This window comes from Mytilus californianus, unplaced genomic scaffold, assembly GCF_021869535.1.
Source record: "Mytilus californianus isolate M0D057914Y unplaced genomic scaffold, xbMytCali1.0.p SCAF_8, whole genome shotgun sequence".
Classification (NCBI taxonomy): Eukaryota; Metazoa; Mollusca; class Bivalvia; order Mytilida; family Mytilidae; genus Mytilus; species Mytilus californianus.
In genome coordinates, this window is record NW_026262734.1 from 26,849,057 (window position 1) to 26,868,563 (window position 19,507).

Genomic DNA, 19,507 nt, shown 5'->3' on the forward strand with positions numbered 1-19,507 from the left:
TGGTGTTACCTTCACAGTAAAACGGAAGGGTAAACAAATGTGCGTCAAGGAGGGGTCTACCCACTCATTTGTAAAATTCATATATAAATGAATTGCTCATAAAATTACAGACGAAGTCTAGAAACCCATATGGGCAACATATATGCTGGATGTTCTACCTTGCTGATGATGACTTTGAACAGAGATGAAATGCCGGAAATGATAGATATTGATATAAGATCTACCAAGAGTCCGACATACCAATACTGCTAAATAGGCTTGAAACATTATATGTAAATACCTAGGAAATGATACATCTATCCAGCTTCCTCTTCGATGTTCTGAGGGAAAGACAGTTATTTACTTTCACAGGAATAGATTACCTGAGCTGTATTTGACAAAACCTTTCGAAAGCTTTTGGTGCTCATTGCTTTTAAACTTCGTACTTTGTTTTGCCTTTTATACTGATTCGAGTGTGAATGGTGAGTCTTTTGAAGACGAAAAGCACGTCTTGCGTACAAAATGATAAGCCAAGTATCTTTGATGAGGTTTATTTTTCCTTAAAGGTTAGCATAGCATCGGTATACCTTATTCTGAGAGCCATTTAACTTAATTCCAAATTTCACATAAAACACCTTTGCCTCTTGCTTGGAAATATCAACAGTAACAATATTGTCAATATATGTTTGGCAAATCAACAAGATTATTTACAAATAAAGGCAACAATAGTATACCGCTGTTCAAAAGTCAAAATTACAAAAACAGCCGAAATTCCAGAGTGTATAAACCTACTTTTATTAATTCAAGTACTTGAAAAGAAATATTCCAATTTGAAAATAGAATGGAAAAGAATTACAAAAACCGCAAGATATGACTACTGGACTAGGAAACTGCTTTTATAATGTGAAAAAAGTAAACTTTACAAAATTCAGCAATCTCAAATTGAGGAATAGGTGTTACGTATCCAGTTTTGACTAAGTGTACAGTTTTGTTTTTCATTTTTTTCGAACATCAGAAAGCAATTTCATAAGGTCGAATGTTAACCTTTATTTTACAAGATCATAGGAAAAACACTAGCTAAGTGGATCCGACCCGTCCAAATTGTAGAACTGTAACTGTAACTGAAGACCTTTGTCACATTCTAAAACCTTCTCCGATGCAAATGAATATCAGAAAAGCATTATATACTTCCATCGAAGGCTTTATGTTGATTATTAATGCGCATTCAGAATAGTTAACACACTTGCTTTTGGTAACCGTAAAGCAACATCTAAGCTCATAGTGGACTTTCGGAGTTTACAAATACGGGAATTATACCAAACTTTCCTGCAAATCTTAAAAAAAGATTGAAAATATATCCAGAATTCTGTATAAGCATTAATTTTCGTGGGGTTAAAATTTCGTGGTTTTGTATCCAAAAGTAAGTTCGTGGGGATTAATTTTCGTGGTTTTTAAGTTGAGAAAAAAATATATAAATGTCACTTTATAATTGACAATACTCAATAAAACTAATCTTAACTTTCGCCGTTGGGAAAAATCAATAGTGCATTTAATAGTGTCAGTGAGCAGTAATTAAGTTTTGTGAACTTACATTTTATCATTCATTAACTGTAACAAGAAGTGAATACATGTCTATCTTAAAATGGATTAAAAGTTCTAAAATACGTGAACCATCTTCCTTCACCGAGCCGTGCAACTTCCGAGGATGATGCAATAGCAATCACGGCAGCAAATGAAGCGATCGAAAGTTTAAGTTATTCCCCAAAAGCTTCACCTTCTAGACCGGGTAAAAGGAAACGAGGAGAATATAGATCATATACGCCTGAAGAACGTGCATAATTTGCAAAAATCGCAAATGATTTTGGTGTGGCAAAAGCGTCGAGAAAAATATCAAGTGATCTCGGAAAACGGGTGTCGGAAACAACAATCAGAAGTATAAGAGACGAATGCCGTAAGAAGATTAAGATAAACCTTGAACAGAGAATTGCATCTGAAATTAAGGAATTGCCTACCAAAGTTCGAGGTAGGCCCCTGATGTGGGAGATAAACTTGATGACAGAGTAAAAATGTTTGTGAAAAATTTACGTGCTGCTGGTGGCGTTGTAAATACGACTATAGTTATTGCTGCCGCCCGTGGCATAGTTAGAGCTGAAAATCGTGCTTTACTTGTTGAAAACGGAGGACATTTAGATGTTAGTCGAGATTATGCAAGATCACGTATGAGGCGAATGAATCTTGTTAAAAGGAAAGGGACAAAAACGGCCAGAAAGTTACCGGAAGATTTTGAAAACTTAAAAGCGGAATATCTGAAAAAAAAATACAAAATGTGTTGACGAGTATGATATTACACATGAACTGATTATAAACTTTGACCAGACAGGTCTTAAAATGGTTCCTACAAGTGAATCGACTTTAGAAGAAAAGGGATCAAAAGATTGTAGTATCGTTGCATTATATGATAAAAGAGAAATAACGGGTGTGGTTGGAATTTCCCTGACAGGTTCATGACTTCCGTTTCAATTAATTTACAAAGGTACAACTGAGAGATGTCATCCTACATACACATTTCCAAAAGACTGGAATGTAACGCATTCTGAGAATCACTGGTCAACAAGTGTTACAATGACAGAATACGCAAAATCCGTATTGATGCCATACTTTGAGTTCGTGTTCGTGTTGCTTAGTCTTTGGTTTTCTATGTTGTGTCATCTGTACTATTATTTGTCTGTTTGTCTTTTTATTTTTGGCCATGGCGTTGTCAGTTTGTTTTCGATCTATGAGTTTGACTGTCCCTCTGGTATCTTTCGTCCCTCTCTTGACAAAGTTCGTAAAGAAATTGGACGTTCCGGGAGGAGCAAGGCACATGCACTAGCCATATTCGATGTCTTAAATTAAAATCAAGAAAAGAACTTTCTTGCACTGCTTCATAAAAATCGTTTCGTACAGTTATTTCTTTATAAATTTACAGTTAAATTTTCGTTGGGGTTTTAATTTCGTGAATAATTCTTATCCACGAAATAAACGCAATTAAATCCCAAACGAAGTATCTGCTTTTACAGTATACTGTCATGAAATACGCAAAAGGGGAATATCCATCTACAGATAGTGTTCATCTGGGTTTTGAGAGCTCCTCCATTAAACGCAATTTGTGATCCTAACCACTGTGTATGCGACTCTGAGATACATAGTATTTTAGTAAATATCTCTATAATATGTCCAAAGGGTGACTAGGAAATAGAAAGGTGGTCACTTTGGTCTTCTTCCAACTGGCAGTAAAACCATTGCCAAAGTCAACCACGTCCGGTCAGAATGAGGACGTTAGATCCGATGCCTGATGTAAAGATTGTGCCACCCTTTTTGCACGTTAAGAACGCTCGCAACACATCTTTGATGCAACCATAGGTAGCCTGTTGCAAGGCAAAATTTCTGTCCCTATCCAGTTTACCCTCATTTTTCAGTGACAGTTTAAATTTCCCGCCCTTCATTCCGGTCGAGCCTAATGACAGGACCTATCTATTTTATTTATTGTTAATTTGTTCTCGCCCTGAACATGCATGAACTATTTGCCAATGGACCTTAAGCAACAACCAATCAATCGTTTTATAACATGAATAAAAGCTGTTCTATTTCAGTGTAAATTGTATACTTATAACTAAATGCAACTTCTTTTTTTATTAAATCCTTGACATTCACTGATATATAAAAACTAAAAGCCTTTTAATATACATGTGCTTAGATTAGATCTTTTGTATGCTTAACCTTTTACAGTGCAAATATAGAACACTGCTTTAGATAGATGCCGAAAATAGCTAACAATCTTCTACTGATAATATGTGCGAAATGTGGATTTTTTCCCTTTTGTATTCCATGACATTTGTATGTGAGTGGTGATTTTTTAATGCTAATTCGCTATCTAGTAATCTCAACATGTTGAATTAGTACTAATCCTTCTTTGATTCTATTAAGCTTGATATTGTTTTCAATATCCAACACATAACTCGTCGAAGACTTTGTGTTACGTGTATATAGTATGTACATCCTGTGATAATATTTCTGCCTGTGTCATTTTTATGGAGTTCCAGACTTTTATTCTGCATAATATTTCTTGAGTAATTTAATCTCCATATTTTTATTTTGCCCGTTAACGTTAGATGAACATAGTCAGTTGCGTCTGCTTCAACGTTGAATGAATACATACAAAAACGAAGACGCTGCCTATTTAAACAATATAACAAATAGTAATTTGCAGAAAAGAAAGTTTTGAAATCTGTGTGCAGATGGAAACTGTTATTGGAGTCTGAAATCGAGAATAAAATCGGAATTACCTTTTTCCTCTTTCTGCTACTACCGAATTAAAATTATATTAGCATATTTTGGAAATTAGAGGGGTCTTACAATACCTAAAATAAAACGTCTTTCAACTTTTGAAAAGGAGAGTAACAAAGCGTCATTGGGACATTTTTTTCCGACTAATGTACTTCAATTGATTACTGAAAGAAGCCTGTCTCAAGTCAGGAGCAGCCTGTAATTCAGTGGTTATCGTTTGTTGCTGTTTTACATATTTGTTTTTCGTTCATTATTTTGTACATAAATTAGGCCGTTAGTTTTCTCATTTAAATTGTTTTACATTTGTCATTGCGGGGCCTTCTATCATAGCTGACTATGCGGTATGGGCTTTCCTCATTGTTGGAGGCCATATGGTGACCAACAGTTGTTAATGTCTGTGTCATTTGGTCACTTGTGGAGAGTTTTCTCATTGGCAATTATACCACATCTTCTTTTTTATATGTATATCAAAGGTGTGACCTATTGGATGCAACCCTCATTATTCATGTTTAATACGGATACTGTTTAATTCTTTATTAAGCTGTTGCATTATTTCGTCAATATTTATGGCAGTATTTATTTCATTCATTTTTTTGTGGACAGGGGTTTTCTGTGGGGCCCAAAAGTTTGGTAACATTGTATCTATGAATACGCAAGAAATGAACTCATTCAACAATGTTACTACGTAAATGCATTTCATTAGTGAAATTATTGCCCCCTCCCCCCAAAAAAGAAAAGAAAAAAAGCACAAATGTGATCCTAAAGAGTGGCATCAAATTATCTGTCCTTTTTAAATTTTATGACAGCCTTTAATTACTCTATATTCTGATATTTAGTATCTTGATATGTTGACATTGAATATCAATGGCTCTTTTGTGTGCGTGATCTTGTGTTTTGATTATCTAGTCTATTTAACTGCTATCATATAATTAGAGGCTTTTTCTATACTGATATCTTTTTTGGCGTTCACTTGTTATTCCATTCATCAATGGAACTTTTTTAATCAAATATGATGGCGTGGTTATCAATATTTTATGGATGTCAGTTTTCCTTTAGTATTAGATAATTCTCTAAAATATATTTTTGTATGTCAATATATGTTCAAACCATAGAAATGCTGTGTGGACAGAGTAAATTATTTAATGTACTACAATATAGAATGGTTGACAGAGAATGCTACAAGTATAACATAACATTAAGAAAGAATAACTAATAAGAAGTGAGCATTCTTATCCGTTTAAGATAATGTTTAGATTAAACTTGCAGTAATTGTCTAATATTCATTTTCTGTGTTTTTTACTTACATGTGTACTTGTAGAACCCAAAACTAGTTAAACAAATTAACTGAATTTGAGGTTCATTTGAATGACATATTTATTGGAAATAGTAATTTTAGAAATTTTTATTGTTCATTTTTCATACGAGTTATTAGAATATGTATTATAATTATTAGAAGCTTATTGTGTTATATGCTATTGACAATTGTGTAAAAGCACATATTAAGAGGTTTTGAACAGAACGAATGACCAAGATATATGACCACGCTGTCGCAAAGGTACTTTTTGGGGCTTGATGGGTTAGTTTTTATATTATTATTAATTAACATGCTAATAAATATAACGACTTCTGAGGGCTTTGTATACTTTAAAGACATTACAACACGAATGAGTACAACAATATGTGAATTAAGAATAAAGATTTCATCTCAATTTAAAATATGAGTTTTGCAGTATTAACAACTAGTATGGACAAATTACAGAGCTAGCATTGAATAAAGTACAGAGATGAACATTGAAAATACAAAGCAATATAATTTGATAATTTAGTAGCACGGTAGGATAATGATGCACATCTTTTAAAGCTTTAGTCCCTTCAGAATATCTAATATTTATTTTTGTTGAAAGTTTGTGGTAACTGAGACACGTATTCAAATTGATTGATTGATTGATTGATTGATTGATTGATTTATTGATTAATCGATTGATTGATTTTGATCACAGGTTCCATTGGGACCTCTGTGACTCAGTGGATATCGGTGAAGAATACCACTATGTTATGTCATGAGACTACTTTATAGAAAATATCTGCTTCAATAATTTTGTCACAAAAATGAAAACACTTAAATTGTCCGTTTATGAATTTATACACATCGAGACGTCCAAGAGATGGTCAGAAACATTTTTATTTTGTTCTTAATTCGAACATGCTTCACATATTCTTATATTTTTTATATGTATATATCCTCTGCAACATTGTTTTATGAGAACAAAGTATTCATTAAGTCTTTTATACAGATTTGGGAAACACCCAAACAAGTTTATAATTGATATGCATTGATTAGATTTGTTAGTACCGTTAATTTATTAACAACATTATCATGACATCATTTATTTGCGTTTTGTTAGTTATTTTGATGTATAGCTTTTTGGATGCCCCTTACTGTAATAGAATTGAGAATGGAAACGAGAAATGTGTCAAAGAGACAACAACCCGACCAAAGAGCAGAAATAGCCCAAGACTACCAATGGATATTCAATGCAGAAAGAAAATCACGCACCCGGATGCGGGCTTCAGCTGGCCCCTAACTAAAGTGTATACAAATTTAGCGAAATGAACCACACAAGAAACTCCGAAACATATAAAGGAAACAAAAACACACAAGACTAACAAAGGCTTGAAGTTCTAGACTTGGGACAGGCGCAAAAATGCGGCTGGTTTTAACATGTTTTGTAAGATCTCAACCCTTTCCTTATACCTCTACACAATGTAGAATAAACAAACACACATCAAAACGCACAGTAAGATTCAGTTTATAGAAGTCGAAGTCCGATGTCCAATGATAATAAACAGCTCATTTGATACACTGATGCTATGTTTTTTTTTTTCATTTGAAGCAATTTTGATGGGTAAACTATTTTTATATACATACAACTACAGGGGCGGATCCAGCCATTTTAAAAAAGGGGGGTCCCAACCCAGAGTAAAGGGGGGTTCCAACTATATGCTCCCATTCAAATGCATTGATCGGTAAAAAAAAAGGGGGGGTTCCAACCCCGGGACCCCCCCCCCCCCCCCGGGACCCCCCCCCCCCCCCCCCCCCCTTCTGGATCCGCCATTGAACTAAATACATATTGCACATTATATGCATCCGAACAAAAATACACGCGATATAAGTTTGAAATATTACAATAATGAATGATATACATATAACTAACTTCATGTACATTTTTTTTTCAGTTTAAACAGATTTTTTGATAGATATTCATTTTGATAACAATACAAAATAGCTGTGTAATACTTTATTTGTTTTACATAACCACAGAGAATACTTTTTATAACAGTTTTGCTTGTTGTATTAAATCAAATTATATTTGGTGTATAAACTATTTTCATTGCATAACCTTTGTACTGGTCCTATAGTTAATTAGAAATACATGTCCTATATAATGTTAACATTTTTCAATAAAATCATGTTTATTCACCCATTAGAGTCAGTTTTGAATTTATAATAGAAAAATGAAAATCGAATGAGACATTTTCAAAACTATAGTTAATTTAAGAATGGGATGAAACTTAACACCACTGTGTCCCCTTATTCTCAAAAATGAACAAATACATTTTTGATTTTTCTGCTTTTTATGCTTTCAAAGCGATTTTTTGCTTGATCAACTATCATTAACAACGCCAAGTAATTTATTTTTGGAACAATTCAATAAAAAAATATATATCAAGATCTTTCTATGAACAATTTTGCCAAGGGAAGATTTTAACTTGGTAAATGTGAACTAACTGGGAAAATATGATATTTTAATTCTATGAAGTTGTAATTGCCTTTTTTTCAATCAAAGTATTTTTTAAACCCCTTTGAGTCAGTTTTGAATTTGTATTAGAAAAATGGATATCGAATGAGATATTTTTGAAACTTTAGTTAATTTCGTTCGTTGATGCAGTCGAGACAATGACAACAAAAAAAGGCGGAATATACCATGATGACTTTCAAAACGCATAAGTCGAAGGGAAACTGACAACGTCATGGTAAAAAAAAGATATAAAACAGACAAAAAAACCCACAAAATACTACATAAAACTAAAAAACTTAACAACCCGACCCCAATCAAAAACCGGGGATGATCTCAGGTGCTGCGAAAGGGTGAGCAAATCCATTTCTATATATGACACCTGTCGTGTTACTCCTATGAAATACGTTGATAAGTCATATCAAATGATTAGGTATCACGCAATAGCGGATTGGTTTTTGTTTTTTAACTAAATGCAAGACATCACCAAATTTGTAAACCATCGGCCATGTTAAGATTGTAACCTTAAAACTCCACTGAAGAAAAAATTTGGAAATTGAGACACGTTTTTCGGACAAAGGATATACAAGACTGCACACAAAACTCCGGCTCCATAGCGAAATCTTGCAAACTAGTGCTTCACTCTAACTTAGACGTTAAAAGTTCATATTCAATTAGAAATTAAAACAAAGAGTAAAATGCATATCAAAAACCCAAAGTACAACTTCTGCTATTTGGCTGATTCCTGCTAACAACAAACGTTATGAGAATGTCTTGTGTTATCATCTGCAGTGTTAAGCAAAATGTGCTGGTATAATTTTTTTATGATCTCCATTTACACTACTCTGTTTTTGGTGGAAAATTAGTTATAATTCATAAATTTCTACATTATAAATACACTAAAAAAAATCAACATTAAATGCTTTGAAAATGAATATCTTAACCATGCAAATTAACATTGTTTCCGCCAGAATATGTCGTGAAGGAATGAGAAAAAACTTAACATTATTACAATAGCCAAACAGTCAAAGCAACCCGAATAGTTTTATTTTTTTTATAAAGGAAAAAACATCATAAACACAAATTGTTAATATGGATTTTTGATTCCTGGTCCGGGTACACAGTTATCGTCCTTTGATTTTCGTTGTCCACGAATATAGTCCCTAGTGTGGACAGTGTGTTACTTGTCGATTTTTTTTATACCCCTTCCAAATTTATTTCTCCATGTTTTATGACTCAAATAGTAAGAAGGGGGGTGAAATGACACTGTAAAAAAATTTGGGTCATGAATTTTAAAGTAAAGTAGTGATTTGGTCCAGCTGAAAAATGTTAAAAATTAGCACTTCGGAAGCTGTCTAAAGATTTGGAGACCCCCTTAACATGAAATTGTCCATATTTTGAGTTAGAGCCGATGAAGTTTTCTATAATTTTGATATAATTTGTCCCAAAAGTAGTACAACACACTGTAAAAATATTGTTGAGAAAGCGCAGGTGGGATTTTTTTAATTTTCATTTATTGTCTAAAAGAAATGCACTACGAAATAACTGTGTACTCGGACCTAAGAGGTGAAATCAGGAAATATAGAATCTGTACTTTGGCACCTTCCCTGAATGATTTGATGGTGTCAGTTTATCAAATAGCATAAAACTAAAGGATTTAAACTTTTATTTGATAGAATTTCTGCAAAAATGACCAATTTTGGCATTTTATGGTAAAAATAAGCATTTCATAGCTTTTTCAATTTTGATGCATAAGTGGCATTCTGACTTTCTATCTGACAGGTTTTTATGTGTCAATATTTGTATTTCTATGCTTCAATCCAGTTGTATTACTCATTTGTGAACTCTGAATCTACAGAAAAGAAGATTATCTCAGACAATATGTGCAAAATGTGTTGTATATATGATCCTCGTCTAACGCCCTGTTTGGATCAAGTTAAATGTGAGGAGCTTGGAACATAAAAGTTGAAGTCCATTATAAAGACCTCACTAAATTTGTATAAAAAGCACTTAACAATGTCTTTTGTACCTGTTTTATGTCACATAATATCTTTCTTTTCTTCTGTAGGATAGCAAGTGGTTCAAATATAAGCCTGTTGAGACTAAAATTGCATGCATGTTTTTCACTAAAAAGTGAAAAATCTTTGTATCAGACCATACTGTCTGCAAAAAAAGTTGAATGCAAGAGTCTTTTTGTGCTCAGATTTATTGTATCATGTCACCTGAGTATAGAAATGATAGAAAAGACACAAAATTTTATTTCCTATAGCTTCAATATGCATTTTTAAATGTAAATATATGATACGGCCTAAATTGACCCTAAATTATTTTCAATCTTACTTGGCCTAAGACCCTTTTAAACTAATGTGATATGTTATTTGTCAGTTTTCTTTCCATTTAAAGTACATTAAATACATATGTAAGGATTATTTATAACCAAAAAGCTTTACAAATTTAAAATTGCTGGAAAATATTACATCTTCATGTAAGGCCCCCCTTCATTGGAAAACCTCCATTTTTAGCCACAGGCTCATATAAATTTGACTTTTTAATAATTATGATAAGTCTTATCAATCAAATGAGTACTCTATTGCTTTTAATACATAATATATTATATATTAAGGCATTTCAAAAGTATTTTTTTGCAATATTTTAATTTTTAAAGCCCCTAATGTTGATAGTTGAAAATTTTCCATTTTAACGTCTAAATTTAACACGCAAAGTTGAATATAGAATTAGTCATATTGTCTATAATATATATCCTATTGCCATGAAACTTTGTAAGCAGTCTTATAATTTAATAAGCTTTGATCATACCAAGTTTTATTAAGATTGGTCAACTTTTTCTACCCTATTAGGTCCGGGTACACAGTTATCGTCCTTTGATTTTCGTTGTCCACGAATATAGTCCCTAGTGTGGACAGTGTGTTACTTGTCGATTTTTTTTATACCCCTTCCAAATTTATTTCTCCATGTTTTATGACTCAAATAGTAAGAAGGGGGGTGAAATGACACTGTAAAAAAATTTGGGTCATGAATTTTAAAGTAAAGTAGTGATTTGGTCCAGCTGAAAAATGTTAAAAATTAGCACTTCGGAAGCTGTCTAAAGATTTGGAGACCCCCTTAACATGAAATTGTCCATATTTTGAGTTAGAGCCGATGAAGTTTTCTATAATTTTGATATAATTTGTCCCAAAAGTAGTACAACACACTGTAAAAATATTGTTGAGAAAGCGCAGGTGGGATTTTTTTAATTTTCATTTATTGTCTAAAAGAAATGCACTACGAAATAACTGTGTACTCGGACCTAAGAGGTGAAATCAGGAAATATAGAATCTGTACTTTGGCACCTTCCCTGAATGATTTGATGGTGTCAGTTTATCAAATAGCATAAAACTAAAGGATTTAAACTTTTATTTGATAGAATTTCTGCAAAAATGACCAATTTTGGCATTTTATGGTAAAAATAAGCATTTCATAGCTTTTTCAATTTTGATGCATAAGTGGCATTCTGACTTTCTATCTGACAGGTTTTTATGTGTCAATATTTGTATTTCTATGCTTCAATCCAGTTGTATTACTCATTTGTGAACTCTGAATCTACAGAAAAGAAGATTATCTCAGACAATATGTGCAAAATGTGTTGTATATATGATCCTCGTCTAACGCCCTGTTTGGATCAAGTTAAATGTGAGGAGCTTGGAACATAAAAGTTGAAGTCCATTATAAAGACCTCACTAAATTTGTATAAAAAGCACTTAACAATGTCTTTTGTACCTGTTTTATGTCACATAATATCTTTCTTTTCTTCTGTAGGATAGCAAGTGGTTCAAATATAAGCCTGTTGAGACTAAAATTGCATGCATGTTTTTCACTAAAAAGTGAAAAATCTTTGTATCAGACCATACTGTCTGCAAAAAAAGTTGAATGCAAGAGTCTTTTTGTGCTCAGATTTATTGTATCATGTCACCTGAGTATAGAAATGATAGAAAAGACACAAAATTTTATTTCCTATAGCTTCAATATGCATTTTTAAATGTAAATATATGATACGGCCTAAATTGACCCTAAATTATTTTCAATCTTACTTGGCCTAAGACCCTTTTAAACTAATGTGATATGTTATTTGTCAGTTTTCTTTCCATTTAAAGTACATTAAATACATATGTAAGGATTATTTATAACCAAAAAGCTTTACAAATTTAAAATTGCTGGAAAATATTACATCTTCATGTAAGGCCCCCCTTCATTGGAAAACCTCCATTTTTAGCCACAGGCTCATATAAATTTGACTTTTTAATAATTATGATAAGTCTTATCAATCAAATGAGTACTCTATTGCTTTTAATACATAATATATTATATATTAAGGCATTTCAAAAGTATTTTTTTGCAATATTTTAATTTTTAAAGCCCCTAATGTTGATAGTTGAAAATTTTCCATTTTAACGTCTAAATTTAACACGCAAAGTTGAATATAGAATTAGTCATATTGTCTATAATATATATCCTATTGCCATGAAACTTTGTAAGCAGTCTTATAATTTAATAAGCTTTGATCATACCAAGTTTTATTAAGATTGGTCAACTTTTTCTACCCTATTAGGTCCGGGTACACAGTTATCGTCCTTTGATTTTCGTTGTCCACGAATATAGTCCCTAGTGTGGACAGTGTGTTACTTGTCGATTTTTTTTATACCCCTTCCAAATTTATTTCTCCATGTTTTATGACTCAAATAGTAAGAAGGGGGGTGAAATGACACTGTAAAAAAATTTGGGTCATGAATTTTAAAGTAAAGTAGTGATTTGGTCCAGCTGAAAAATGTTAAAAATTAGCACTTCGGAAGCTGTCTAAAGATTTGGAGACCCCCTTAACATGAAATTGTCCATATTTTGAGTTAGAGCCGATGAAGTTTTCTATAATTTTGATATAATTTGTCCCAAAAGTAGTACAACACACTGTAAAAATATTGTTGAGAAAGCGCAGGTGGGATTTTTTTAATTTTCATTTATTGTCTAAAAGAAATGCACTACGAAATAACTGTGTACTCGGACCTAAGAGGTGAAATCAGGAAATATAGAATCTGTACTTTGGCACCTTCCCTGAATGATTTGATGGTGTCAGTTTATCAAATAGCATAAAACTAAAGGATTTAAACTTTTATTTGATAGAATTTCTGCAAAAATGACCAATTTTGGCATTTTATGGTAAAAATAAGCATTTCATAGCTTTTTCAATTTTGATGCATAAGTGGCATTCTGACTTTCTATCTGACAGGTTTTTATGTGTCAATATTTGTATTTCTATGCTTCAATCCAGTTGTATTACTCATTTGTGAACTCTGAATCTACAGAAAAGAAGATTATCTCAGACAATATGTGCAAAATGTGTTGTATATATGATCCTCGTCTAACGCCCTGTTTGGATCAAGTTAAATGTGAGGAGCTTGGAACATAAAAGTTGAAGTCCATTATAAAGACCTCACTAAATTTGTATAAAAAGCACTTAACAATGTCTTTTGTACCTGTTTTATGTCACATAATATCTTTCTTTTCTTCTGTAGGATAGCAAGTGGTTCAAATATAAGCCTGTTGAGACTAAAATTGCATGCATGTTTTTCACTAAAAAGTGAAAAATCTTTGTATCAGACCATACTGTCTGCAAAAAAAGTTGAATGCAAGAGTCTTTTTGTGCTCAGATTTATTGTATCATGTCACCTGAGTATAGAAATGATAGAAAAGACACAAAATTTTATTTCCTATAGCTTCAATATGCATTTTTAAATGTAAATATATGATACGGCCTAAATTGACCCTAAATTATTTTCAATCTTACTTGGCCTAAGACCCTTTTAAACTAATGTGATATGTTATTTGTCAGTTTTCTTTCCATTTAAAGTACATTAAATACATATGTAAGGATTATTTATAACCAAAAAGCTTTACAAATTTAAAATTGCTGGAAAATATTACATCTTCATGTAAGGCCCCCCTTCATTGGAAAACCTCCATTTTTAGCCACAGGCTCATATAAATTTGACTTTTTAATAATTATGATAAGTCTTATCAATCAAATGAGTACTCTATTGCTTTTAATACATAATATATTATATATTAAGGCATTTCAAAAGTATTTTTTTGCAATATTTTAATTTTTAAAGCCCCTAATGTTGATAGTTGAAAATTTTCCATTTTAACGTCTAAATTTAACACGCAAAGTTGAATATAGAATTAGTCATATTGTCTATAATATATATCCTATTGCCATGAAACTTTGTAAGCAGTCTTATAATTTAATAAGCTTTGATCATACCAAGTTTTATTAAGATTGGTCAACTTTTTCTACCCTATTAGGTCCGGGTACACAGTTATCGTCCTTTGATTTTCGTTGTCCACGAATATAGTCCCTAGTGTGGACAGTGTGTTACTTGTCGATTTTTTTTATACCCCTTCCAAATTTATTTCTCCATGTTTTATGACTCAAATAGTAAGAAGGGGGGTGAAATGACACTGTAAAAAAATTTGGGTCATGAATTTTAAAGTAAAGTAGTGATTTGGTCCAGCTGAAAAATGTTAAAAATTAGCACTTCGGAAGCTGTCTAAAGATTTGGAGACCCCCTTAACATGAAATTGTCCATATTTTGAGTTAGAGCCGATGAAGTTTTCTATAATTTTGATATAATTTGTCCCAAAAGTAGTACAACACACTGTAAAAATATTGTTGAGAAAGCGCAGGTGGGATTTTTTTAATTTTCATTTATTGTCTAAAAGAAATGCACTACGAAATAACTGTGTACTCGGACCTAAGAGGTGAAATCAGGAAATATAGAATCTGTACTTTGGCACCTTCCCTGAATGATTTGATGGTGTCAGTTTATCAAATAGCATAAAACTAAAGGATTTAAACTTTTATTTGATAGAATTTCTGCAAAAATGACCAATTTTGGCATTTTATGGTAAAAATAAGCATTTCATAGCTTTTTCAATTTTGATGCATAAGTGGCATTCTGACTTTCTATCTGACAGGTTTTTATGTGTCAATATTTGTATTTCTATGCTTCAATCCAGTTGTATTACTCATTTGTGAACTCTGAATCTACAGAAAAGAAGATTATCTCAGACAATATGTGCAAAATGTGTTGTATATATGATCCTCGTCTAACGCCCTGTTTGGATCAAGTTAAATGTGAGGAGCTTGGAACATAAAAGTTGAAGTCCATTATAAAGACCTCACTAAATTTGTATAAAAAGCACTTAACAATGTCTTTTGTACCTGTTTTATGTCACATAATATCTTTCTTTTCTTCTGTAGGATAGCAAGTGGTTCAAATATAAGCCTGTTGAGACTAAAATTGCATGCATGTTTTTCACTAAAAAGTGAAAAATCTTTGTATCAGACCATACTGTCTGCAAAAAAAGTTGAATGCAAGAGTCTTTTTGTGCTCAGATTTATTGTATCATGTCACCTGAGTATAGAAATGATAGAAAAGACACAAAATTTTATTTCCTATAGCTTCAATATGCATTTTTAAATGTAAATATATGATACGGCCTAAATTGACCCTAAATTATTTTCAATCTTACTTGGCCTAAGACCCTTTTAAACTAATGTGATATGTTATTTGTCAGTTTTCTTTCCATTTAAAGTACATTAAATACATATGTAAGGATTATTTATAACCAAAAAGCTTTACAAATTTAAAATTGCTGGAAAATATTACATCTTCATGTAAGGCCCCCCTTCATTGGAAAACCTCCATTTTTAGCCACAGGCTCATATAAATTTGACTTTTTAATAATTATGATAAGTCTTATCAATCAAATGAGTACTCTATTGCTTTTAATACATAATATATTATATATTAAGGCATTTCAAAAGTATTTTTTTGCAATATTTTAATTTTTAAAGCCCCTAATGTTGATAGTTGAAAATTTTCCATTTTAACGTCTAAATTTAACACGCAAAGTTGAATATAGAATTAGTCATATTGTCTATAATATATATCCTATTGCCATGAAACTTTGTAAGCAGTCTTATAATTTAATAAGCTTTGATCATACCAAGTTTTATTAAGATTGGTCAACTTTTTCTACCCTATTAGGTCCGGGTACACAGTTATCGTCCTTTGATTTTCGTTGTCCACGAATATAGTCCCTAGTGTGGACAGTGTGTTACTTGTCGATTTTTTTTATACCCCTTCCAAATTTATTTCTCCATGTTTTATGACTCAAATAGTAAGAAGGGGGGTGAAATGACACTGTAAAAAAATTTGGGTCATGAATTTTAAAGTAAAGTAGTGATTTGGTCCAGCTGAAAAATGTTAAAAATTAGCACTTCGGAAGCTGTCTAAAGATTTGGAGACCCCCTTAACATGAAATTGTCCATATTTTGAGTTAGAGCCGATGAAGTTTTCTATAATTTTGATATAATTTGTCCCAAAAGTAGTACAACACACTGTAAAAATATTGTTGAGAAAGCGCAGGTGGGATTTTTTTAATTTTCATTTATTGTCTAAAAGAAATGCACTACGAAATAACTGTGTACTCGGACCTAAGAGGTGAAATCAGGAAATATAGAATCTGTACTTTGGCACCTTCCCTGAATGATTTGATGGTGTCAGTTTATCAAATAGCATAAAACTAAAGGATTTAAACTTTTATTTGATAGAATTTCTGCAAAAATGACCAATTTTGGCATTTTATGGTAAAAATAAGCATTTCATAGCTTTTTCAATTTTGATGCATAAGTGGCATTCTGACTTTCTATCTGACAGGTTTTTATGTGTCAATATTTGTATTTCTATGCTTCAATCCAGTTGTATTACTCATTTGTGAACTCTGAATCTACAGAAAAGAAGATTATCTCAGACAATATGTGCAAAATGTGTTGTATATATGATCCTCGTCTAACGCCCTGTTTGGATCAAGTTAAATGTGAGGAGCTTGGAACATAAAAGTTGAAGTCCATTATAAAGACCTCACTAAATTTGTATAAAAAGCACTTAACAATGTCTTTTGTACCTGTTTTATGTCACATAATATCTTTCTTTTCTTCTGTAGGATAGCAAGTGGTTCAAATATAAGCCTGTTGAGACTAAAATTGCATGCATGTTTTTCACTAAAAAGTGAAAAATCTTTGTATCAGACCATACTGTCTGCAAAAAAAGTTGAATGCAAGAGTCTTTTTGTGCTCAGATTTATTGTATCATGTCACCTGAGTATAGAAATGATAGAAAAGACACAAAATTTTATTTCCTATAGCTTCAATATGCATTTTTAAATGTAAATATATGATACGGCCTAAATTGACCCTAAATTATTTTCAATCTTACTTGGCCTAAGACCCTTTTAAACTAATGTGATATGTTATTTGTCAGTTTTCTTTCCATTTAAAGTACATTAAATACATATGTAAGGATTATTTATAACCAAAAAGCTTTACAAATTTAAAATTGCTGGAAAATATTACATCTTCATGTAAGGCCCCCCTTCATTGGAAAACCTCCATTTTTAGCCACAGGCTCATATAAATTTGACTTTTTAATAATTATGATAAGTCTTATCAATCAAATGAGTACTCTATTGCTTTTAATACATAATATATTATATATTAAGGCATTTCAAAAGTATTTTTTTGCAATATTTTAATTTTTAAAGCCCCTAATGTTGATAGTTGAAAATTTTCCATTTTAACGTCTAAATTTAACACGCAAAGTTGAATATAGAATTAGTCATATTGTCTATAATATATATCCTATTGCCATGAAACTTTGTAAGCAGTCTTATAATTTAATAAGCTTTGATCATACCAAGTTTTATTAAGATTGGTCAACTTTTTCTACCCTATTAGGTCCGGGTACACAGTTATCGTCCTTTGATTTTCGTTGTCCACGAATATAGTCCCTAGTGTGGACAGTGTGTTACTTGTCGATTTTTTTTATACCCCTTCCAAATTTATTTCTCCATGTTTTATGACTCAAATAGTAAGAAGGGGGGTGAAATGACACTGTAAAAAAATTTGGGTCATGAATTTTAAAGTAAAGTAGTGATTTGGTCCAGCTGAAAAATGTTAAAAATTAGCACTTCGGAAGCTGTCTAAAGATTTGGAGACCCCCTTAACATGAAATTGTCCATATTTTGAGTTAGAGCCGATGAAGTTTTCTATAATTTTGATATAATTTGTCCCAAAAGTAGTACAACACACTGTAAAAATATTGTTGAGAAAGCGCAGGTGGGATTTTTTTAATTTTCATTTATTGTCTAAAAGAAATGCACTACGAAATAACTGTGTACTCGGACCTAAGAGGTGAAATCAGGAAATATAGAATCTGTACTTTGGCACCTTCCCTGAATGATTTGATGGTGTCAGTTTATCAAATAGCATAAAACTAAAGGATTTAAACTTTTATTTGATAGAATTTCTGCAAAAATGACCAATTTTGGCATTTTATGGTAAAAATAAGCATTTCATAGCTTTTTCAATTTTGATGCATAAGTGGCATTCTGACTTTCTATCTGACAGGTTTTTATGTGTCAATATTTGTATTTCTATGCTTCAATCCAGTTGTATTACTCATTTGTGAACTCTGAATCTACAGAAAAGAAGATTATCTCAGACAATATGTGCAAAATGTGTTGTATATATGATCCTCGTCTAACGCCCTGTTTGGATCAAGTTAAATGTGAGGAGCTTGGAACATAAAAGTTGAAGTCCATTATAAAGACCTCACTAAATTTGTATAAAAAGCACTTAACAATGTCTTTTGTACCTGTTTTATGTCACATAATATCTTTCTTTTCTTCTGTAGGATAGCAAGTGGTTCAAATATAAGCCTGTTGAGACTAAAATTGCATGCATGTTTTTCACTAAAAAGTGAAAAATCTTTGTATCAGACCATACTGTCTGCAAAAAAAGTTGAATGCAAGAGTCTTTTTGTGCTCAGATTTATTGTATCATGTCACCTGAGTATAGAAATGATAGAAAAGACACAAAATTTTATTTCCTATAGCTTCAATATGCATTTTTAAATGTAAATATATGATACGGCCTAAATTGACCCTAAATTATTTTCAATCTTACTTGGCCTAAGACCCTTTTAAACTAATGTGATATGTTATTTGTCAGTTTTCTTTCCATTTAAAGTACATTAAATACATATGTAAGGATTATTTATAACCAAAAAGCTTTACAAATTTAAAATTGCTGGAAAATATTACATCTTCATGTAAGGCCCCCCTTCATTGGAAAACCTCCATTTTTAGCCACAGGCTCATATAAATTTGACTTTTTAATAATTATGATAAGTCTTATCAATCAAATGAGTACTCTATTGCTTTTAATACATAATATATTATATATTAAGGCATTTCAAAAGTATTTTTTTGCAATATTTTAATTTTTAAAG

The 19,507-nt window shown here is 31.7% G+C and overlaps 1 protein-coding gene across 1 annotated transcript in view; it reads left to right on the forward strand.

The window, feature by feature from the left end:
• Positions 1-19,507, forward strand: part of LOC127711242 (major facilitator superfamily domain-containing protein 12-like) — a 256,747-nt gene that overhangs the window by 142,741 nt on the left and 94,499 nt on the right. The gene's annotated exons all lie outside the window — the stretch shown is intronic.